At 43.4% G+C, this 25,689-nt stretch overlaps 1 pseudogene; it reads left to right on the top strand.

Moving 5' to 3' along the window:
• Nucleotides 1-617: 617 nt before the first annotated feature.
• Nucleotides 618-25,629, top strand: LOC103637776 (uncharacterized; annotated as a pseudogene).
• The last annotated feature ends 60 nt before the right edge of the window (nt 25,630-25,689 follow it).

The raw sequence follows: 25,689 nt of genomic DNA, 5'->3' as shown, positions 1-25,689 counted from the left end.
TGTACTCTAACTTTCTTTATTTACAAGAACAAGCTAGTAGTCTGGTGGTAATACTGATTCGAAGCAAGGCGCAGGTCTTTGGTTCGAAGCTCCACGGGCGTAAGTTTTTTGCCAAATAAACACATGCCACTTCCAGTTGGTGGGCCGGGGCCGCGTCGCCAGGCGGGGGCTGTGTCCCACTTTACCAAAAAACTGCGGCCCATGTAGGTCAAGGATCCCACGCCGTCAAGTGGTGTGTACACGTGGGACGTTTTTTTTACTAAAACGCATCTGTGACCAATTTATTTCATCATTACGTCAGCCGATCAAGGCAAATTAGCGATGACGATATCAAATCTAATCTGTGACGAACTTGTTGCGTCCAAACTTTGTGTCTATGACGTTCCTTTCATTTTTGTCATTAATATTCAAGTCTAATCTTCGTCACTTGTAATTGTTGACGAAGGTGTAAATTTGGTCATAGAAATGTATCAATCTGTGACTGAAGTCACCAGCGTCACGAGAAAATCGTCACTGATGATCACATTCTTACTAGTGGACGCGACCACCAAGTTTGGGGCGAGCGCAGCTGAGCGCGAGCATCAGCAGGGGCGGACGGAATGAAGGGAGCAGGCGCGATGGCCTGGTTCCTGAGCGAGACGGGGTGGGGAAGAAGATCGGTTGATGGCGCCCTGCAGCTAAAGCCGGCGAGCTGGACAACGGTGAGGAGCTCGGCGCAATGGGGAGCAGCGACAAGGGGAGCAGGGACGCGCGCTGGGATGGGTGCCGAGCAGAGCTTGGGAGCCATGGAAGGTGAGGCCGTCGGCCTGAGGTGGGGAAGGAGAGACTCAACTGGGAGATGAGGTCCAGCGAGAGAGAGTGACGCGTGGGAGAGTAGATGTCCGTGCCGTGGCTAGAGAAAGGATACGAAGAAAAGCTAAGCGGTGGCAAAACAAATATCAGAAGAAGATATTTTCCTTTAGCAAAAAGAATTTCAGAATATTAGAATTTGAGTATGGACAAGACGTAAACAAATTGAATTAAAATGATATTTAGGTTACATATATTATTTACTTGACTTTGAAATAGGAAACAAGATCGGCTAACAATTGTTCCAGTTTCGGTTAGTTCGGGTTCGATTTATCTAAACAGCCTGTCCCTAGTAGTGTCTCTACCGAATTCGTAGAGATCGCTCGAACAAGAGCGAAATACTTAGGTGACCTTTCCAATCCGCCTTATTCGATTAATTTTAAACTGGCACCAGGCTCGACACTTAGGTAGCAGTTTAACACTGAACTTCACAAAACATTTTTGACAGTTCGAATAGACAGAGATGGCTACGATGTAGAAATTATGATAGGTGAATATTAGAAAATAGAGATCGTTATTATTGTAGATATCCCCATAATCTGATAAAATTTTCACCAGTCATTTATACCCATCATTTGTATCTGGACGAGACGCAATCGAAGCGAATCACGACACCGACTTCAATATTTTAATTTGCATTTGTTTCTGTTAAATTTAGGCAAATTTTGCCCGCTATCCGAACATTCGACTAGAGAGCAATTCGATTAACAAATCTACGCCTTATATTTCTTGGACATGAACGCGATCGAAATTATAAACTCGAACTATTTCCGAAATCGCATTCACGCTCTCAACCAATCTAAACAGCACCAGACTCGACATTTTAGAAGGTGACTAAAGTCTAAACCTTGTGAAACATTTGAAATAGTCCAGATAGAGAAAGATGAAAATGATATCAAAATCATGAAAGACAAAGATAATTAGGACACAGAGACTGTTATTCACACCGACGTCCTGTGCTAGTCCAAACTTGTTGTTGATCAGGAGATAAACACCTGGGGTGTTACAACCCTCCCCCTTTAAAGAATCTCGTCCCGAGATTCGGAGCGAAATTCTTCTAAGAGTAGATAGGCGTGTAACTCCTGTACATATCAGCGATAACATAAGGCAGTCCCTAGCGGAGGTGACTGCTTTAAGGATGCATGTTCCTCTAGTGGATATAGCATGTATCACACTACCCATATAAGGTTCCATGTGTATAGTTTTCTTTCTCTAATAACATGAGTATGTAAGCGAATAGTGGACAAGTGGATAGCAATTGTTCAAGCCAAGTTTGATGTAACCTCTTGGGTAAAACACACATAAAGAGGTTTGTCAATAAACCAACATTGGAAATCCATGGCACACCAGACAAGTGTAGATGTCAAACAACATCCAGGTTACCCGTGGTTAGCCAAGGATTCCAAGTTCGAGGAACAGGATAGAGTCTTCGAGAAGACATCAGTGAAGGTTATTAACCAATGTTGACTTCACGATGAACCGATTTCATCCAGCTCTAGCATGACTACATCCAACCACACATGTAGGGAAATGACACGTGAGGCAATCGAGGCACAACTAGCGCGATGATTAGGTGGTTACCAGTTGATTTAACTCGGATCTTGCAAGTACTTTCTTAGAATGAGTTGAACAAAAATGAGTTTAGACAATTCGACAAAATGATCTTTAAACTCAATCTTTGTTTATAAGGCAACTACAAGTTAGTAAAACCAACATGTTGAACTACTTTTGACATTGAACAAGTCCTCTTATTACCCATTGGCAAACCAGGGGTTGAATTCACATTTGCTAGCAGGAGGTTGTATATTTGGATAAAAATTCATTTAGTCAGGTTGTTCATCCCTTTCTTCTTCATGAGACAAACTACTCACTTAGAAGACGTATGAACCAAACAAAAGAGAGAATGGACAAACTCCTGTATTTCAGCCGCAAGGGAAGTAAATCTCCATTTTGATTAGAAAGACTAATCAATTGTCTCTCAACACTAAAAAGCTCCAAGGCTTCACCTATACAACAAAGGATGTGATGGAAAATTGTGCATGTGCAGTCACCACCAAAGCAGGAGACATGAGACCACACATGAGAAAAGTGATTTTTATCACACGATTAGACACATATAGATTCTGATTTTTAATGGAGACTTCTGAACTGGTAGGTAATTCGTTAAGGAACATATCAAAGTGGTATGATCTTTTAATTCAACAAAGATGACAGATGTTGCTTGATCATTTCACCAACAACATAGAAATCGTTTCAAGCGAGAGGTCTATGGAAGATAACATATCAAAGTAGTTCCATAATGGATCATGACCAGAGACCTCGATACTAGCATGCGCCAAGCAGCACAACCTTGTGTGTACATTCACAGGGAGCTCTCAGTTTTGCTGCGGCACCAGAAGTCCTTAATCATGACATCGTCACCGAACTGGCACCAATAATGAATCTCACGTGGTAAGAACAATTTGTGCAGAGATAACATATCGATATAGTCTCATAATGGATTACAACTAATAACTGTAATACCAGCGCGTGCTGGGCAACACAACCATATGTGTACATTCACATGAGGCCCTCGGTTTCGTCTCGGCACCATCGGTTTTAGTCATAACACCATTACCAAACATAACCAATAAGAATTCTCACGCGACACAAACAGACCGAGCTAGGATGACAATATACAAAAGAGACTCCACCTGTAAGAATGGTTACAAGTAGAGAGCCAAATAGATCATGGCCCAATAAAATGAACAAGACATGGCCAAAACCTAAATTGGTTGATGAAGGGAGTACGATGGGAGACTGTTACTTCAACCCTAAGCATATTTCTATGCCATCACAACGATTACCAAGGTTGATGATTAATGTTATACTAGATACAGAGAGGAAACGATCCTTATTTTAAGTCTGTGTGCATTTTACATCCAACAAAAATATTATCTAAGCATTCACTTGCATGAGTTTGGTCATGGAGTGATAACAGAAAGTCAAATTCATCCATGCTTGGAGATTTGGAGGAAGTTTTGAAGAAATGACAAAGTTATGGTTTAAACCTCCTATTATTTCAAAGATGGAGATGATGAGGATACAACCTGGTTTAATTGAGAAGATTCCAAATATCTTGTTAAACGGACAAGCTTCACACAAGATGACACATAGGATGAATAGTCGAGAGATTAATACAAATTTGGGTCATGGTTCACTAAATGAGAACATGGCCTAGTTTTGGGTTTATGCAAACAAGCCACAAACATTCTGTCGGCACATCAAGAACAAGAGCAAACACATATAATACCTAAACAGATTACCTAAAGAATGGAGGACAACTATTTCATTGGCGTTCATAATACAACATTATACCACATTTTCTACAATCACCCGCTACTGGAATAAAGGTGAGAGAAGCATTTTGGGTGAATAGGTGACAAACATGATGAAACAATCAGGATGCATGCTCGTCCTATTCATCCTCACAAGTTTTTGCTAGCATAATGTGGCAACAACGTTCTATATCGGTGGCATACCTACGTATCTCTCGTTATATTATTAGTCATCAGCTACACATACGTTTTCGAGGTTAGTGTACCTGCTGAAAATTCCATCACAGCCTAATTTTCCCATGATGCAAGATCCACACATGATAGTTTATCACAGTTTATACTCCATATATTTCTATATGGAGGGCAGCTCTTCATTAAGCGTCGAGCCACACATAGGCGTCGCTGCCACACTTTAACCATAGGGCAGCCCATTATGCTAACTCACCTTCTTACCTGAGCGTAGGTGCGTCGTTACAAGTACATTACACTTCTCAGTATTCTCATGCATGTATACCCATACACACACATGGGGTACCGAATTCCCAGAAAAGTAATTACTCCACATTGCAGCCTTCATATATACATATGTGTAACATGTATATAATCAAGCGCCACATTTAAACACTCCCCTAGACCGACGTTGGTTCGGTCATGCTCTCACATCTCACCTTACCTGAGCGTCGATCCATTCAAGACTAAATGACCTCAAAAATAACATTACACATGTATGCATTATCCCCCGGTTGTGGGTTAGTGTTTTGATCTAAGCCACCTGATAGTCCTTAATATAGGGCTTAACAGAGGATGTCTCTAGCATTATAGTTTTTCAAATCTGTTTTTCCAAACTAAACAATGTGTTTAGTTGAAAATAGGTTTTCCAAAACCAAAACTTTGTTTTAAAATACTTATGTGACCGTATGTACTTAATCCTGCTCCGATACCAGCTATGGCAGAACCTCCCAAGTTATCGAGCCCACATGCACATGTCCCCGTCTCAAAGACCTCAGACGGCTATGCATGTACACCAGGTAACTTAAAAGGATCTGTTCGAGTGTCCCAAGGACCCCGTATAAACCACTTACAACCAAGATCGCAGGATGAAGTAAACACAAACCACACACCAACATTTGCAGCGGAATTTCTTTATTACAAAAATTTACAAGTTACATTAAGATTTCATTATACAAGATCAGAGTGATTATAAAGTAAATCCAAAGTATTTCACTTTGAATGATGTATAATTTTCAAAAGTTTGAAATACATGCTAGCTTAAGTGACCATCCTCAATAAGAAGTATAGAAGAGCTACTTAGACCTATAAGAAGGTTGTGCCCACCGACGCTTAGCACCATCCGCAGCAGCACAAATCTAGTACCTGCAACAACATGGGTTCGAAAACCCTGAGTACAAAGTGTACTTTTGCAAGTCTTACCTATCTAAGGAAAAAGACTCTCAAGGATATGGTGGCGTTTGGGAATCAAGGTAAAGCTATCAAGATTCAAAGCCTCTTTTTGCAGAAAAGCTTACTATGAGTGGATCCTTAAGAATTCGTTTTACTTGTTAGGTTAAGTAGTTACTTGCATCTAGATTTCTCTCTATTCTAGATCAAGCACTTGGCATATACTAGTCGTCTTTTATCACCCCTTGAGTTCACTTGTCACTACGTGTAGGTCAGTGACCAAGTCTTCATGTCCGAGAAGTAGCGGCAATCTGAATCGATTAATACCCAGCTGGGGATCTCCAACCACACGACATATGTAGCACTAAACCCTTGCATATGTCAACTCGCACCCGGGTTTCTCAAGACCAGAATGGGTTCACGCCAATCGAGAGCACAGATACTCCACCGTCCAGCCTCTTGCCACAGATGGTACACACTACTCTCGCCATCTCTCCACTCCCATTGTGTGGTGGCCTTTCTGGTATTGGTCCGACCGAGGCAATGCTTACCCATGATGAGCCATGTGGCCAGTTAAAAGGTCCTCGATCATCAAGCCTACATCGGCTCGATTCTTAAACGACTTAGACGGAGACACTACACCAAGACTCCCTTCTCGTGCAAGCCACCCGCCTGGTCTTGTCTTTATCATTTAAAACCCAAACTTTGGTACCTGACAGAGGTACTCTTTTCAGATGTCGAACCCATCACGGCCATGATGGATTCACCATCATAAGTCTTTTCTTTGTAAAAATCCCCATCTAGTGTGAAGGATCACCTTTTGTTTTAAAATAAAACATTTTGTTTTCTAAAGTAGTGCTAAGCATTAGAAAACTTGTTTGATAAAATCAGGTAACAAGGAATGGTAACCAACTTTTGAAGGAAGGGAATGCATCGATTGTTTAGCACACAATTCCTATCACCTAATGCAACAAACTAGGTGATAAAGTTTTTAAAACAACAAGGAAAGGGGTAAATGCATCGCGACTTGCCTGGGATAACAACACGTTAGTGTTGTTAAATGATGATCACTTGGTGAGCATCTTCCATCCTGGTACTTGATCAGATCATCCACTCCTCTCGTTTATTCATCAGCATCACTTTGAGATTAATCCAACGCTTTTCCTCCACATCGTGTGATCAATTAACATACCTAAATGATATTCCTAATGCACATGAATGAGTGCAAGTATAAATAGCACAAGATAGATAAAGCTACTCGAAGAATATTGAACATTTATAGCAAGACATCACAACTCTAATACGAAAACACTAGGTGTCGATATCACATTAAGAACTATTGCTATGGCATTCTAATTTAGCCGGATCCAATTCTAACAGCAAGCAACAACGAACCATTCATAAGCACGCTATCTCTTGACTAGAGCATAACATCTAAAACCCGGACTTACTATTATAAAACACCCAATACTTAAAATAACAAATAGTAGCACTTCATTTAGCTATAGAATTAATATACTAAATTATCATGTAAAGGATATCAACTCAATAAAGCACTACACTATTCGATCCATGTGTAAAGTATTATAAAAAGGATAGCGTTTCCGAAAAACTGCAATCTGAAAGGGAATTAGGCTTACACCTATTTCCTAAATGATTTTGGTGGTTGAATTGCCCAACACAAATATATTGGACTAACTAGTTTGCTCTAGTGTATAAGTCATACAGGTGCCAAAGGTTCACACTTAGCCAATGATAAGACCAAGAATTGGGTTCAACAAAAGAGCAAAGGGATAACCGAAGTGTGCCCTGGTCTAGCGCACCGGACTGTCCGGTGCACCAGGGGACTTCACGCTGAACTCCTCACCTTCGGGAAAATCCAGAGGCACTCCGCTATAATTCACCGGACTGTCCGGTGTACACCGGACAGTGTCTGGTGCTCCAAGGAAGAGCATCTCTGGAACTCGCCAGCTTCGGGAATTCGCTCCGCTATAATTCACCGGACATGTCCGGTGTACACCGGACTGTCCGGTGAGCCAGCGGAGCAACGACTACTTCGCGCCAACGGTCACCTGCAGAAGCATTAAATGCACGCCAGAGCGCGCAGAAGTCAGGCACGCGCGAAGTGGCGCATCGGACACTCTACAGTGCATGTCCGGTGTGCCATCGGACATCTAGGCGGGCCCAGCAGTCAGAGCTCCAACGGTCGGGACCCAACGGCCTAGTGACGTGGCTGGCGCACCGGACACTGTCCGGTGTGCACCGGACTGTCCGGTGCACCATGCGACAGTCAGCCTCCACCAAACGGCTAGTTGGGTGGTTGGGGTTATAAATACCCCCAACCACCCCACATTCAAGGCATCCAAGTTTTCAACCTTCCAACCACTTACAAGAGCTAGGCATTCAATACAAGACACACCCAAGTGATCAAATCCTCTCCCAATTCCACAAAAGCATTAGTGACTAGTGAGAGTGATTTGTCGTGTTCTTTTGAGCTCTTGCGCTTGGATCGCTTTCTTCTTTCTCATTCTTTCTTATGATCAAACACTCACTTGTAACCGAGGCAAGAGACACCAATTGTGTGGTGGTCCTTGCGGGGAAGTTTTGTTCCTGGTTGATTTGAGAAGAGAAAGCTCACTCGGTCCGAGGGACCATTTGAGAGAGGGAAAGGGTTGAAAGAGACCCGGTCTTTGTGACCACCTCAACGGGGAGTAGGTTTGCGAGAACCGAACCTCGGTAAAACAAATCCGCGTGTCACACTTCTTATTTGCTTGCGATTTGTTTTGCGCCCTCTCTCGCGGACTTGATTATATTTCTAACTCTAACCTGGCTTGTAGTTGTGATTAACTTTGCAAATTTCAGTTTCGCCCTATTAACCCCCCCTCTAGGCGACTTTCAATTGGTATCAGAGCCCGATGCTTCATTAGAGCCTAACCGCTCGAAGTGATGTCGGGAGAACACGCCAAGAAGGAGATGGAGACTGGCGACAAGCCCGCTACAAGCCACAGGAAGGCTTCATCGGAAGAGTCCCGCAAAAAGGGAAAGGGGAAGGAGAAGAAAGCTTCTTCCCACAAGTCACATCGGAGTGGGGACAAGAAAAAGAAGATGAGGAAGGTGGTCTACTACGAGACCGACACCTCATCCCCATCTACCTCCGGCTCCAACGCGCCCTCCGTAACTTCTAAGCGCCATGATCGCAAGAAGTTTAGTAAGATCCCCTTACACTATCCTCGTACCTCTAGACATACTCCATTACTTTCCATTCCATTAGGCAAACTGCCAACCTTTGATGGTGAAGATTATGCTAGGTGGAGTGATTTAATGAAATTTCATCTAACCTCACTCCACAAAAGTATATGGAATGTTGTTGAGTTTGGAGCACAGGTACCATCCGTAGGGGATGAAGACTATGATGAGGATGAGGTGACCCAAATCGAGCACTTCAACTCCCAAGCCACAACCATACTCCTCGCCTCTCTAAGTAGGGAGGAGTACAACAAGGTGCAAGGATTAAAGAGCGCCAAGGAAGTTTGGGACGTGCTCAAGACCGTGCACGAGGGTGATGAACTAACCAAGATCACCAAGCGGGAAACGATCGAGGGGGAGCTCGGTCGCTTCCGTCTTCGCCAAGGGGAGGAGCCACAAGACATGTACAACCGGCTCAAAACCTTGGTGAATCAAGTGCGCAACCTCGGGAGCAAGAAATGGGATGACCACGAGGTGGTTAAGGTTATTTTAAGATCACTTATTTTCCTTAACCCTACTCAAGTTCAATTAATTCGTGGTAATCCTAGATATACACTAATGACTCCTGAGGAAGTAATCAGGAATTTTGTGAGCTTTGAGTTTATGATCAAAGGCTCAAGGAAGATCAACGAGCTTGACGGCCCCTCCACATCCGAAGCACAACCGGTCGCATTTAAGGCGACGGAGGAGAAGAAGGAGACTACACCGAGTAGAACACCCATCGACGCCTCCAAGCTCGACAACAAGGAAATGGCGCTTGTCATCAAAAGCTTTCGCCAAATCCTCAAGCAAAGGAGGGGGAAAGACTACAAGCCCCGCTCCAAGAAGGTTTGCTACAAGTGTGGTAAGCCCGATCACTTTATAGCAAAATGTCCTATTTCTAGTGACAGTGATAGGGGCGACGACAAGAAGGGGAGAAGAAAGGAGAAGAAGAGGTACTACAAGAAGAAGGGCGGCGATGCCCATGTTTGTCGCGAGTGGGACTCCGACGAAAGCTCTAGCGACTCCTCTGACGACGAGGACGCCGCCAACATCGCCGTCACCAAGGGCCTTCTCTTCCCCAACGTCGGCCATAAGTGCCTCATGGCAAAGGACGGCAAAAAGAAGAAGGTTAAATCTAAATCCTCCACTAGATATGAGTCCTCTAGTGATGATAATGCTAGTGATGAGGAAGACAATTTGTGTACTCTTTTTGCCAACTTAAACATGCAACAAAAAGAGAAATTAAATGAATTAATTAGTGCCATCCATGAGAATGATGATCTCTTGGACTCCCAAGAGGACTTCCTAATCAAAGAAAACAAAAAGCATGTTAAAATTAAAAATGCTTATGCTCTAGAAGTTGAAAAATGTGAAAAATTATCTAGTGAGCTAAGCACTTGCCATGAGACTATAAACAACCTTAGAAATGAGAATTCTAATTTGTTAGCTAAGGTTGATTCTATTGCTCGTATGTTTCAATTCCCAATCTTAGAAATGATAATGATGATTTGCTTGCTAAGATTGAAGAATTAAACATATCTCTTGCTAGCCTTAGAGATGAAAATGAAAAATTGCTTGCTAAGGCTAAAAATTTTGATGTTTGCAATGCTACTATTTCCGATCTTATAGATAAAAATGATATATTGCATTCTAAGATTGTTGAACTTAATTCTTGCAAACCCTCTACATCTATCGTTGAACATGTTACTATTTGCACTAGATGTAGAGATGTTAACATTGATGCTATTCATGATCACATGGCTTTAATTAAACAACAAAATGATCATATAGCAAAATTAGATGCTAAAATTGCCGAGCATGACTTAGAGAATGAAAAATTTAAATTTGCTAGAAGCATGCTATATAGAGGGAGACGCCCAGGCATTAAGGATGGCATTGGCTTCCAACAGGGAGGCAATGTCAAAATTAATGCCCCTCCTAAGAAATTGCCCAACTTTGTTAAGGGCAAGGCTCCCATGCCTCAAGATAACGAGGGTTATATTTTGTACCCTGTCGGTTATCCTGAGAGCAAAATTAGGAGAATTCATTCTAGGAAGTATCACTCTGGCCCTAACCATGCTTTTATGTATAAGGGTGAGACATCTAGTTCTAGGCAACCAACCCGTGCTAAGTTGCCTAAGAAGAAAACTCCTAATGCATCAAATGATCATGACATTTCATTTAAAACTTTTGATGCATCTTATGTTTTAACTAACAAATCCGGCAAAGTAGTTGCCAAGTATGTTGGGGGCAAACACAAGGGATCAAAGACTTGTGTTTGGGTACCCAAAGTTCTTGTTTCTAATGCCAAAGGACCCAAAACCATTTGGGTACCTAAAGTCAAGAACTAAACATGTTTTGTAGGTTTATGCATCTGGGGGCTCAAGCTGGGTAATCGACAGCGGGTGCACAAACCACATGACAGGGGAGAAGAAGATGTTCTCCTCCTATGAGAAAAACCAAGATCCCCAACGAGCTATCACGTTCGGGGATGGAAATCAAGGTTTGGTCAAAGGATTGGGTAAAATTGCTATATCTCCTGACCATTCTATTTCCAATGTTTTTCTTGTAGATTCATTAGATTACAATTTGCTTTTCGTTTCTCAATTATGCAAAATGGGCTACAACTGTTTATTCACTGATGTAGGTGTCAATGTCTTTAGAAGAAGTGATGATTCAATAGCATTTAAGGGAGTGTTAGAGGGTCAGGTATACTTAGTGAATTTTGATAAAGCTGAACTCGACACTTGCTTAATTGCTAGGACTAACATAGGCTGGCTCTGGCATCGCCGACTAGCACATGTTGGGATGAAGAATCTTCATAAGCTTCTAAAGGGAGAGCACATTTTAGGATTAACAAATGTTCATTTTGAGAAAGACAGGATTTGTAGCGCATGCCAAGCAGGGAAGCAAGTTGGTGCCCATCATCCACATAAGAACATCATGACGACCGACATGCCACTGGAGCTCCTACACATGGATCTACTCGGCCCGATTGCTTACATAAGCATCGGCGGGAGTAAGTACTGTCTAGTTATCGTGGATGATTATTCTCGCTTCACTTGGGTGTTCTTTTTGCAGGAAAAATTTCATACCCAAGAAACTTTAAAAGGATTCTTGAGACGGGCTCAAAACGAGCTTGGCTTAAGGATCAAGAAAATAAGAAGCAACAACGGGACGGAGTTCAAGAACTCACAAATCGAATGAGTTCTCTTCACCCTACACCCCTCAACAAAATGGTGTAGTGGAAAGGAAGAATCGAACTCTATTGGACATGGCAAGAACCATGCTTGATGAGTACACGACTTCAGATCGGTTTTGGGCCAAGGCGGTCAACACCGCTTGCTACGCCATCAACCGGTTGTATCTACACCGAATCCTCAAGAAGACATCATATGAACTCCTAACCGGTAAAAAGCCCAATATTTCATATTTTAGAGTCTTTGGTAGCAAATGCTTTATTCTTGTTAAAAGAGGAAGAAAATCTAAATTTGCTCCTAAGACTGTGGAAGGCTTTTTACTTGGATATGATTCAAACACAAGGGCATATAGAGTCTTTAACAAGTCCTCTGGACAAGTTGAAGTTTCTTGTGACGTTGTGTTTGATGAGACTAACGGCTCTCAATTAGAGCAAGTTGATCTTGATGAGATAGGTGATGAAGAGGCTCCATGCATCGCGCTAAGGAACATGTCCATTGGGATGTGTGTCCTAAGGAATCCGAAGAGCCTCCAAATGCACAAGATCAACCATCCTCCTCCACGCAAGCATCTCCACCAACTCAAAATGAGGATGAGGCTCAAGTTGATGAAGGAGAAGATCAAGCAAATGAGCCACCTCAAAATGACGACAATGATCAAGGAGGAGATGCAAATGATCAAGACAAGGAGGATGAAGAACAAAGGCCGCCACACCCAAGAGTCCACCAAGCAATCCAACGAGATCACCCCGTCGACACCATCCTTGGCGACATTCATAAGGGGGTAACTACTAGATCTCGTGTTGCACATTTTTGTGAGCATTACTCTTTTGTTTCCTCTATTGAGCCACACAGGGTAGAGGAAGCACTCCAAGATTCGGATTGGGTGGTGGCGATGCAAGAGGAGCTCAACAACTTCACTCGAAATGAGGTATGGCATTTAGTTCCACGTCCTAATCAAAATGTTGTAGGAACCAAGTGGGTTTTCCGCAACAAGCAAGATGAGCATGGTGTGGTGACAAGGAACAAAGCTCGACTTGTGGCCAAAGGATACTCCCAAGTCGAAGGTTTGGATTTCGGTGAAACCTATGCACCCGTAGCTAGGCTTGAGTCAATTCGTATATTATTGGCCTATGCTACTTACCATGGCTTCAAGCTTTACCAAATGGACGTGAAGAGTGCCTTCCTCAATGGACCAATCAAGGAAGAGGTCTATGTTGAGCAACCTCCCGGCTTTGAAGATAGTGAGTATCCTAACCATGTCTATAAGCTCTCTAAGGCGCTTTATGGGCTCAAGCAAGCCCCAAGAGCATGGTATGAATGCCTTAGAGATTTCCTTATTGCAAATGGCTTCAAAGTCGGAAAGGCCGATCCTACTTTATTCACTAAAACTCTCGAAAATGACTTGTTTGTATGCCAAATTTATGTTGATGATATTATATTTGGATCTACTAACGAGTCTACATGTGAAGAATTTAGTAGGATCATGACACAAAAATTCGAGATGTCTATGATGGGGGAGTTGAAGTATTTCTTAGGATTTCAAGTGAAGCAACTCCAAGAGGGCACCTTTATTAGCCAAACGAAGTATACTCAAGATATTCTAAGCAAGTTTGGGATGAAGGATGCCAAACCCATCAAGACACCCATGGGAACCAATGGGCATCTCGACCTCGACGAAGGAGGTAAATCCGTCGATCAAAAGGTATACCGGTCGATGATAGGCTCTTTACTCTATTTATGTGCATCTCGACCGGATATTATGCTTTCCGTATGCATGTGTGCAAGATTCCAAGCCGACCCTAAGGAAGCTCACCTTACGGCCGTAAAACGAATCTTGAGATATTTAGTTTATACTCCTAAGTTTGGGCTTTGGTATCCTAGGGGATCCACTTTTGATTTGATTGGTTATTCGGATGCCGATTGGGCGGGGTGTAAAATTAATAGAAAGAGCACATTGGGGACTTGCCAGTTCTTGGGAAGATCCTTGGTGTCTTGGGCTTCAAAGAAGCAAAATTCCGTAGCTCTTTCTACCGCCGAGGCCGAGTACATTGCCGCAGGCCATTGTTGCGCGCAACTACTTTGGATGAGGCAAACCCTTAGGGACTATGGTTACAAATTAACCAAAGTTCCTCTTCTATGTGATAATGAGAGTGCAATCCGCATGGCGGATAATCCCGTTGAGCATAGCCGCACTAAACACATAGCCATTCAGTATCATTTTCTAAGGGGTCACCAACAAAAGGGAGATATCAAGATTTCATATATCAACACTAAAGATCAATTAGCCGATATCTTTATCAAGCCACTTGATGAACAAACTTTTAACAAACTTAGGCATGAACTAAATATTCTTGATTCTAGGAACTTCTTTTGTTGATTTGCACACATAGCTCTCTTATATACCTTTGATCATGTCTCTTTCATATGCTATGACTAATGTGTTTTCAAGTCTATTTCAAACCAAGTCATAGGTGTATTGAAAGGAAATTGGAGTCTTCGGCGAAGACAAAGGCTTCCACTCCGTAACTCATCCTTCGCCGTCACTCCAAGCAACTCTCCAACTTTGGGAGAGAAAAGGACTCCGTCTTTGGTATAATCTTCACTCATTTATTTATGACCAAAGGGGGAGAGAGTAAGTCTAAGGGCTCTAATGACTCCGTTTTTGGCGATTCATGCCAAAGGGGGAGAGAATATTAGCCCAAAGCAAAAGGACCGCTCCACCACCCTAGTTTTTAAAAATATTTTCAATTGGAAATTTCAAATTGGTATCCTATTGTGTTCAAAAGGGGGAGAAAGTAGTATTTCAAAATTAATATACCAAAACCCTCTTGAACACTAAGAGGAGATTTCATTTAGGGGGAGTTTTGTTTTAGTCAAAGGAAAAGCATTTGAAACAGGGGGAGAAAATTTCAAATCTTGAAAATGCTTCGCAAAATCTTATTATTTACCTTTGACTAGTTGTAAAAGAACTTTGAAAAGGATTTACAAAAGAATTTGCAAAAACAAAACATGTGGTGCAAGTATGGTCCAAAATGTTAAAAATGAAGAAACAATCCATGCATATCTTATAAGTATTTATATTGGCTCAATTCCAAGCAACCTTTGCACTTACATTATGCAAACTAGTTCAATTATGCACTTCTATATTTGCTTTGGTTTGTGTTGGCATCAATCACCAAAAAGGGGGAGATTGAAAGGGAATTAGGCTTACACCTATTTCCTAAATGATTTTGGTGGTTGAATTGCCCAACACAAATAAATTGGACTAACTAGTTTGCTCTAGTGTATAAGTCATACAGGTGCCAAAGGTTCACACTTAGCCAATGATAAGACCAAGAATTGGGTTCAACAAAAGAGCAAAGGGATAACCGAAGTGTGCCCTGGTCTGCGCACCGGACAGTGTCCGGTGCACCAGGGGACTTCACGCTGAACTCCTCACCTTCGGGAAAATCTAGAGGCACTCCGCTATAATTCACCGGACTGTCCGGTGCTCCAAGGAAGAGCGTCTCTGGAACTCGCCAGCTTCGAGAATTCGATCCGCTATAATTCACCGGACATGTCCGGTATACACCGGACTGTCCGGTGAGCCAGCGGAGCAACGACTACTTCGCGCCAACGGTCACCTGCAGAAGCATTAAATGCACGCCAGAGCGCGCAGAAGTCAGGCACGCGCGAAGTGGCGCACCGGACACTGTACAGTGCATGTCCGGTGTGCCACCGGACATCCACGCGGGCCCAGCAGTCAGAGCTCCAACGGTCGGGACCCAATGGCCTGGTGACGTGGCTGGCGCACCGGACACTGTCCGGTGTGCACCGGACTGTCCGGTGCACCATGCGACAGTCAGCCTCCACCAAACAGCTAGTTGGGTGGTTGGGGTTATAAATACCCCCAACCACCCCACATTCAAGGCATCCAAGTTTTCAACCTTCCAACCACTTACAAGAGCTAGGCATTCAATACAAGACACACCCAAGTGATCAAATCCTCTCCCAATTCCACAAAAGCATTAGTGACTAGTGAGAGTGATTTGTCGTGTTCTTTTGAGCTCTTGCGCTTGGATCACTTTCTTCTTTCTCATTCTTTCTTGTGATCAAACACTCACTTATAACTGAGGCAAGAGACACCAATTGTGTGGTGGTTCATGCGGGGAAGTTTTGTTCCTGGTTGATTTGAGAAGAGAAAGCTCACTCGGTCCAAGGGATCGTTTGAGAGAGGGAAAGGGTTGAAAGAGACCCGGTCTTTGTGACCACCTCAACGGGGAGTAGGTTTGCGAGAACCGAACCTCGGTAAAACAAATCCGCGTGTCACACTTCTTATTTGCTTGCGATTTGTTTTGCGCCCTCTCTCGCGGACTTGATTATATTTCTAACTCTAACCCGGCTTGTAGTTGTGATTAACTTAGCAAATTTCAGTTTCGCCCTATTCACCCCCCCTCTAGGCGACTTTCACAATCTCAACAGATTAAATATCTAAAGTGCTTATGTATCCTATCTACTAAGAAATCATTAGGTTTAAGTTGAAATCAACATATTAATACAATTCTTATTTACACACTCATAACGGCAATTAACACCTATACACGATATCTAGCCGATCACTAGACATAACATAATGATCATAAAACAGGACATCAGCTTTGTCAAACAAACACAATTACTCACAAGCAATACTGACAACACCTATCTGTGGGGGATAGATATCCCCCGGGTCCACTAAAAGATTAAAAGACCTCACGAAAGGCCCAAGGGCCCAATAAATCGTAAGGTCATTCTTTCGTGGGTCTGGGGAAAGACAACCAGCAAAGCAGATCGACATGAGGCCGGATTGGTACAAACCCGGACGACCCACAACGTCGAGCGAGCGACCACAACAGAGATCCGACTTTCCCGCGCTGGAGCCCCCATGCAACGGAGCCATGCGAGGATAAGTCGGCAGAACTACAGGGAGATAAACTCAAACAGTTCACTATCTTCTAGCTACACGTTGTTATCATATCCACATGTATTACCCCATGGTCGAGTATATAAGGCCTAGGGGGCACCCCTTCAGAACGATCGACCCTATTACTTAGCCACCCACATCAACTCTCTGCATTCTCAATCCGGAGAGCTCTCTTGTAACCACGTTCACCAAACATACTCATCAGGACGTAGGGTGTTACGCATCTCTAAGCGGCCCGAACCTGTAAACCTTGTCCACTGTCCCTCGTGCAATCGGCACGAACCATTTTGCTACAGTTGTCGACACCGTCCTACTCCTAAAAACACCTCGAGGGGCAACCCCGGGTGTGCGGTCGGACCCAAAACACCGACACTATCAGCTAGACATTGAAAGCACTAGACCTACCCGTCGTATTACTAATTCGACCACACAACATAGATATGTCTACCAATACATTCTTCACATGAATTATACTACAACCTATACTTCACCACACCTCGCGACTACTTCACAATCACAACGGTAACCAAATAGCACACTGTTACGACCTTTGTCTTACATCAATACACCCACGACACGTCTAAGCTACAAGTAGAATAATCATCATGATTAATATCCCTCTAATCCATCTATCAAATCAATTAGCTAGAATAGCGAATCAGAGTATGGTTACCATATTGACTAGCAATCCACCCAAACGACGATGATCCTTGTTCAGGCCTTTCGCCGAGCACTTGGTGGGCGTCGATCGGGAGGTTGCTCCACCACAATCTCTTGGGATCCTTTTTGCCAGCGCGAACACAAGTCAGAGATGTCACGTAGGGGCCGACATCGAGGCGAGGCGACAGAACAACGACAAGCACCCTGAGGGATCTGCAACGTTGTTGTAGACCCGACGCAGAGATGAACAACGACGAACCGGTGAGCTGAACCACGGCGAGTGATGTTTTGATGCGGATGAGCAACGGTGACTGGCGAAATCGGAACGGCGGGGTGAGGTGCATGGACATCAAGTAAGGATGATCGCATGTGGCATGAAAGCGAAAGCAATCATCGATAACCGGCTTGGAGACCCGACGCGGCTGAGGAGGGGCTCGGCGTGGCACGTCGGCGAGGTGAAAGGGAGCTCCACACCCGGTCTAGGGACGAGCTGCTGGGTGACCAGCACGCCATGGGGTGAGTAGAGGCGAGCTCGACGAACATGATATTGATGTCTAGAGTGGCGAGTGTTGCTATCCACTGGGTGGGGCACAATAGCGAATAGGTGGAGCGAGACGAGGAGCCAGACGTCCATGGTCGGCGATGTCGACGACCGGATATGGAGGGAGCTCGAGGATGCACGGACAGTGGCCATGGCAAGGCGAGTGTTGGATGAGCTCGACGACCGGCGACGAGAGGAGCACGAACGTGCGTCTAGCGGTCGAGCAGGAGTACGGGAACATAGGGACAATGGTCGGCTTGGTGAAGCTCGAGCACGGTAGACGCGACCACCAAGTTTGGCGCGAGCATCGGCAGGGGGCGAACGTGCCAGGAACGAAGGGAGCAGGCGAGATGGCCTGGTTCCTGAGCGAGACGGGGTGGGGAAGAAGACCGGCTGATGGCGCCCTGTAGCTAAAACCGGCGAGCTGGACGACAGTGAGGAGCTCGGCGCGGTGGGGAGCTGCGACAAGGGGAGCAGGGACGCACGCTGGGATGGGCGCCGAGCAGAGCTTGGGCGCTATGGAAGGTGAGGCCAGCCTGAGTTGGGGAAGGAGAGACTCGGCTGGGAGATGAGGTCCAGCGAGAGAGATAGAGAGAGTGACGCATGGGGGAGCAGATGTCCGTGCCGTGGCTAGAGAAAGGATACGAAGAAAAGCTAAGCGGTGGCAAAACAAATATCAGAAGAAGATATTTTCCTTTAGCAAAAGGAATTTTAGAATATTAGAATTTGAGCCTGGACAAGACGTAAACAAATCGAATTAAAATGACATTTGGGTTACACATATTATTTACTTGACTTTGAAATAGGAGACATGATCAGCTAACAATTATTCCAGTTTCGGTTAGTTCGGGTTCGATTTTCTAAACAGCCTGTCCCTAGTAGCGTCTCTACCAAATTCGTAGAGATCGCTCGAACAAGAGCGAAATACTTAGGTGACCTTTCCAATCCGCCTTATTCGATTAATTTTAAACTGGCACCAGGCTCGACACTTTAGATAGTGGTTTAACACTGAACTTCACAAAACATTTTCGACAGTTCGGATAGACAGAGATGACTGCAATGTATAATTATGATAGGTGAATATTAGAAAATAGAGATCGTTATTATTGTAGATATCCCCACAATCTGATAAATTTTCACCAGTCATTTATACCCGTCATTTGTATCTAGACAAGACGCAATCGGAGCGAATCAAGACATCGGCTTCGATATTTTAATTTGCATTCGTTTCGGTTAAATTTAGACGAATTTTGCTCGCTATCCGAACATTCGACTAGATAGCATTTCGATTAATAAATCTACACCTTATATTTCTTGGACATGAACGCGGTCGAAATTATAAACTCGAACTATTTTCGAAATCGCATTTACGCTCTCGACCAATCTGAACAGCACCAGACTCGACATTTTAGAAGGTGACTAAAGTCCGAACCTTGTGAACCATTTGAAATAGTCTAGATAGAGAAAGATGAAAATGATATCAAAATCATGAGAGACGAAGATAATTAGGACACAAAGACTGTTATTCACACCGACGTTCTGTGCTTAAGCCCAAACTTGTTGTTGATAAGGAGATAAACACCAAGGGTGTTACAGCTCTATCTCCTTTTTGTTTGTGGTTGAAGGTCTTTCAAATTTGTTGAAGGGAGCTAAAACAAGGGGAGACATAGGAATTTGGGTTTGCAGATATGCACCAGAAATGGACGTAGCTTGGGACCACCGCGCAATGGAGCGTTGACATGATAATATACACACGCATGATGTTGAGAGGTTCGGATCAACTAAGGAAAATACCCTATATCCTTGTTGTGGTTGATGTCTAGATGTAAGCGTGAGCAGAGCTTATATACTCAAATGATGACTAAACTAGCGAGTGGAACTAAAAACCTAGAGGCTCTAGACTCAGGATTTAGGATCCAAATGCAGGTGGCAGCCTCTGAATGCTTGTGGTACCACTGAAACGCTAGCTGCTACAACTACTGGTGGGAACAACCCTAGTGAATCCGACGACCAAAATGTAGGTGCAACATGTTTCTATGTTGCTTTACTCTTCTCTTGCATAGCATACCTCGGTCCATAAGCCATATGCTTGATCTTCACCTTTGTTTGGTCCCTCGAAGCCCTTTTCTTGTCGTCTTCACTCTATCAGACTATATATCTCCAAGTCACATTATATTGATAACCATCTTGATCAATGTTCATCCTCTTCACATCCTCCTTCCAACAAGTATTACACAGCATTGTATGACTTCTCTTGAGCTTGATTAGTTTCTTGACTAAATGCAAGTACCTACTTCTTCACCTAAGCCTTGGTATCTCGGTCCATAAGCCATTCGCTTGACCTTCTCCTTTGCTTAGCCTCTAGAAGTCCTTTTTTTCTTGCTATCTTCATCCTATCAAGCTACCCTTAGTCACACCACTTTGAATGTGCATTGAATATCTTCTTTCTTGGAATATGATCAATGTCCATCCTTCTTTCATTGTTCTTTCATAGGAAACCATTGAAGCAACCATCAAAAATTAGCAATCTACCGATGGCTGGCTGAGTGGCCGTCGGAAGTTGTCCAGACCATCGAAAGTGGTCTATATTTCCTGTAGTGCTAGGTGTTGATGTGTGCTTTGCCAAGTCTTCGATTATGTTACATACTTACATGATGAAAAATTATAATATATGATCATCTACCTCAAGTGTGATCATGTTTTACTTGGTTAATTTTGTTCGATGCTAGAGTATGACTCGTTTTCTAATAGCAAGTAGGGTCGTGCACGAGCCTGTGCGGCCTGTTCACCCGAACAAGCCCACAAATTTATGGTCCATTAATAACAGTACTAATTAGATCTAGTGACATTAGGAATCTTGGAAATCCTACCTGCTACAGCACACACGACACAGTGAATTGTTTCGCCTGCCACGGACAAACACATCCTTTTCGCTTGCCGCCAGCACGTTGCTGCTCGTCGGGCGACGCCACGCGGCGACGTTCGTTTCGCTTGCAGCCAAATGCCCAGCAGCCAACACACTCCTACCATCTTCAGTCTTCAGTCTGCACTGCAGTGTCGATCTCGCTCCGTCCGTTCGTTCGATCCCTTGATTCATATCTTTCTATTTAGAAAACAAAATGATTAAATCATAAGGTACCTTAACATCCCACGCATGCATGTATATTTAATTGTCTAACTTTATTAATAAAATAAGTTATTGATTATTCTATCTATCTGGTATACTTGCATATTAAATATTGTAGTATTTCAAGATCCAATATACATGATGTCTTCGGCCAATTGGTCTAGAAAATATGAACCTGGTTACCAAAAGCGTAAGTGAAAAAAATAAAGAATAGAGGATTTAACTTAGTCTCAGAAGAAAGCTATGGATAGATTTCTCTACTACTTATTAAGGCTCTAAGGGTAGCCTGCCGTTCTGCCTTCGTTCAATCTGGAGCGTCCATCGCTGTTGTTCAATCTGGATCGTCCATCCGCATCGCTGTTGTTCAATCTGGATCGTCCATCCGCGCGCGCAAAATTTGACACATGTACACAATACCACTAACTGATTACAAGAGCTGATTGCTTTCTCCATAGCAGGCACGTTTATAAGTTGCTACCGCTCTCTTTTGCTGGCCGATATGGTACCATTTATTTGCGCCGCGGTAGAGAAGATGGAATTTATTTGGCTGGCCTATTTGAGGCCCATCTATCAATTCAAGTGTATACGACCCATTTAGCAAAAAACCTAGAGACGCCCGCACGCAGGCTCTCCGTCGGTCGCGCGGCTCTAGCGCGGCGGCTCTCGCGCGGCCGCTCTCATCTCGGCCGGCGAGCTCTCATCCCCACGGCTGACCAGCGCCATTACTCCTCATCCCGCAGGCAGTCGCGCACCTCCTCTCTTCTACCACTGTTGCCCCCTCCTCGCCGCCATTACTGCTCGCCGCGTCCTGGATCTGCGAGCTCCTCACTCGTCGGTGGCCTGAGGTCATTGCGAGCGTCGTCTAGGGTTTCTTACCACTGTCGCCGCCCATCCGAAGCAAATGTCGCCGCCCATCCAACAATGCGGGGGACGCTACCAAGGGCGAGGACTCGGCGTCGCACTTGGAAGGGGAGCTCGTGGCGGGGGTCGCCACCACCGTGGCATGCTGCAGCTCGGTCAACGCCCCGCCCCTGGCACCGTCCGCTGTGGCCTGCCCCTGGCACGAGCCCCAATGACGGCGCTTCACCACCGTGGACCAACCGCGCCCCTAGATGCATGGCCATACCCTCACCGCCCACGTCATCTCCGCCCACGCCGTCCTCGACAAGCCCTCCACACACCACCGGTTACACCCGCATCGCCAAGTTCCTCCGCCCGAGGCGGTCACGCGGGCGGCACTACGGGGAGTGGGGACACACCAGGGCAGCGCCTGCTGAAGCTCATCTACCCGAAGCGTTGGTGGTTGTGCTGCGGCGATGGGCGGAGGAGGGCCGCACAGTGTAGAACTATCAGCTCAATCACGTCGTCAGGGAGCTTCGGAAGTACAGTCGCTTGAAACACACCATGGAGGTACACCGTACACCGCCCAACCCTTGCCATGTTTCCACCGTCGATGCTTCAAAACTCTCCCACTCGCCACCTACTCAACGTATTACCAACCTGATTCCTGACGTGACCCCACTCCCGTTCTCAATTTGGCATGTGAACAGATAGATCGGTCACACATCGTTTTCTGCTTTACAGCTATCACTTTCTAAGATTATCGGATTGGATTGCTACACTGGGAGCAATATATGGTATGACTTCATTATTTCTCTGACTACCTGATTATGTTTTAGTGGGAAAGAATGTCTTTAATTATCCAGTAAGCAGCACTTGGTTTGCCGCCAAATTCTATTGATTCCTTGTTCTCTGCATGCACGAACAGTGAAGCATGTCAAATTGTAAGATGTTTCAGAAGCAAGCAACTCAAGGTTAAATGATTAGCTTGGCTAAAGTGTTTGCCTTGTGTGCAAGGAGGTGCTATTTTTAGTGATCTCATCATCTAACCTTTGCGTGCGTTGTGCTAATTTGGTTCATTGATTTTCTTTATTTTTAAGCAATCAAGCTTAAATGATTAACTTCTACCAAAGATCTAAAATTATGTATTTCCTTTTCCTTTTTTTCTCATAGCAATTTTCCCTCTTCTCGACTCTGATAGCTTATAAATCTGTTTAGTTCCAAACCCCATTTCCACTAAAATATGCTTACCGTATGGGCACAATATTTCTCCACAATAGATGGTCCAGGAATCCAGGATTACTCCAATGCCAATGATATGCAGCTTGCACTTGCACATAGAAGGTAATGGGGGTTAATGGGGTGCTTGCTTTTTTAACATTGGTTCTTGATATGGAGGGAGTAGCCTGGTTGGCTGGTTTATTGCATCGAACAGGTTTTCTGATGAACTTGTTGGTTCATACATCAATATGTTGACAGCTGTTTGGACTGGTCTTTTTAGACTTATTAAAAGATAGTCGCATTTATTACATCCAATTGTCATACTATTTCTTGGATTAGTTGCTCTTTTTTGTATGGTAAAGTAAGTACAATTGATTGATTCATGAGTATGACGACCTATTTGGAAGGTCTTTTGTTGGACAATAGTTTCTGGAGTTAGAAGTTCCTGTTTTTGTGAGTTAGTTGAGGATTTGTAGCTAGGAAAATGAAATATAAATCCATTAGAATACTACAATACCTATTGATTACGATATCACAATATCTATTGATTACGATGTCACAAGTTGTAGGTGTGGAGTGTGAGAACAGTTCAGTTCACCTTCATGGTTTTCTGGGAACATAGATTTCGCTGAGCTTTATATATTCCCTCGCAGGGTAGGGTTTCAATAGAGTGGGGCAGTGGGCCTGATTGGTATGGACAATAAACACACTTTGTCATTTTGTGGTCCATGTAGATTTGGTGACTAACTTTTATTTGATCCCATGAGATTCCCATATTGTTATTTTATATTAGTAGTCTAAGAGCATGGTTTTGGTAGAGAGCACAATTATCCCACAAATAAAAAAAAGAGTTTTGGTAACACTTATGGTTCCATTTCTCTACCATGAAAATATTAATATTTTATAATATATAATTAGTATCATTAGATAGATATTTGAATCTATTTTCAAAGAAATTATTGACATGTTGTGATGTGCATGGGTGGTCTGGGATAGTTGGTTGTGGAGCAAGACAGGAAATATGGGGGCAGTGCATGCTGCTAATGTTTAGTTCCGTTGTATTCTATTCTTATGTAAATTGCTAGCTACTATTTGTATCCTGATCATTGTAAACATTGTATGTTTTTGTACGGTGCACTTGCATACGTTCCTATTTTACTCTCTCTCACCTGCTTCTTTTTATGCTTCTCCTCCGGATGTATCATTGAACATAAAGACAAAGAAACATAAGGGCAATAACTATTGCCACTTCCTTGGTATTCCTTTTGGAATAGGCTTGTTGGATGCATTGAACAATTATTTATGTTAGTTAATTGTAGGTGTTGTGGATTTCGAAGTGAGTTTTTTTGTTTTGATGATGCGACCCATAATTTCCTTGGTGTCAGTTTATTCTTTACATTATATGGGATGCCATATCTTATCCCTTTTCTCTGTCACAAAAGGCAGATAAAAAACATGGAAGACTATATGGACTGGAAGAATTCGTACCAATATATGAGACAAACCCCATTAAGAATAACTTAAATGGAATGGGTTTTGACCACAATTTTGGGCTTTGGTTTATGGCTCGCTGGCTTAAACCAGATTTGATGATTGAGAGTGGTGGTGCTTTCAAGGGGCACTCTACTTGGGTTCTGCGGAAGGCCATGCCAGTTACTAGGATTATATCACTCTCCTACGCACCCTGAGAAATATCTTAAGAAGGGACCTGCATATTTGATAGAAACTGCACTTACCTCGATGGGAAGGATTTTGTTGATTTTGGAAGCATTGATTGGGGAAGACTATTGAGAAATCATGGCATTTCTGATTCTGAAAAGGTGCTCATTTTCTTTGATGACCACCAAAGTGAGTTGAAAAGGTAAAATCTATCCATAGACCTTTTCTGTTTGTTTTTATCTTGATCGTGCTAAACTATAATTCTGATTCAATGTATCATGGTTTTTTATGTTTGATTACGCTCTTTTTGTCACCAATCCTAAGCATGAAAGTGACGAGAAATCAAACAATTATTTTTTATTAATACTTTTGTTTAAACATACTATGAATAGGTTAAAGCAAGCGCTAAAGGCTGGATTCAGGCATATCATATTTGAGGACAACTATGATACTGGTACATGTGACCATTATTTCTTGAGGCATATCTATGATCCGTCATATATCAGAGGTTTGTGGCTTGTCACCTTAGACTCTAAATGTCCATGGTACAACTGGTCCATTGTGCAATAGATCCGTGATCAATCATACATCAGATCTTCATCTTCTTTTAATTAATTACAATGAATGTTTTTGTCAACATTGACCATAGAGTAACATAGTTGTTTCCCCTTTGCTCATCTTATCTAAGATCCCTAGATTACCTGTGA

This window comes from Zea mays, chromosome 9 (assembly GCF_902167145.1).
Source record: "Zea mays cultivar B73 chromosome 9, Zm-B73-REFERENCE-NAM-5.0, whole genome shotgun sequence".
Classification (NCBI taxonomy): domain Eukaryota; kingdom Viridiplantae; phylum Streptophyta; class Magnoliopsida; order Poales; family Poaceae; genus Zea; species Zea mays.
Note: the sequence above shows the minus strand (reverse complement) of the source record. Positions and strands in the feature narration are given on the sequence as shown.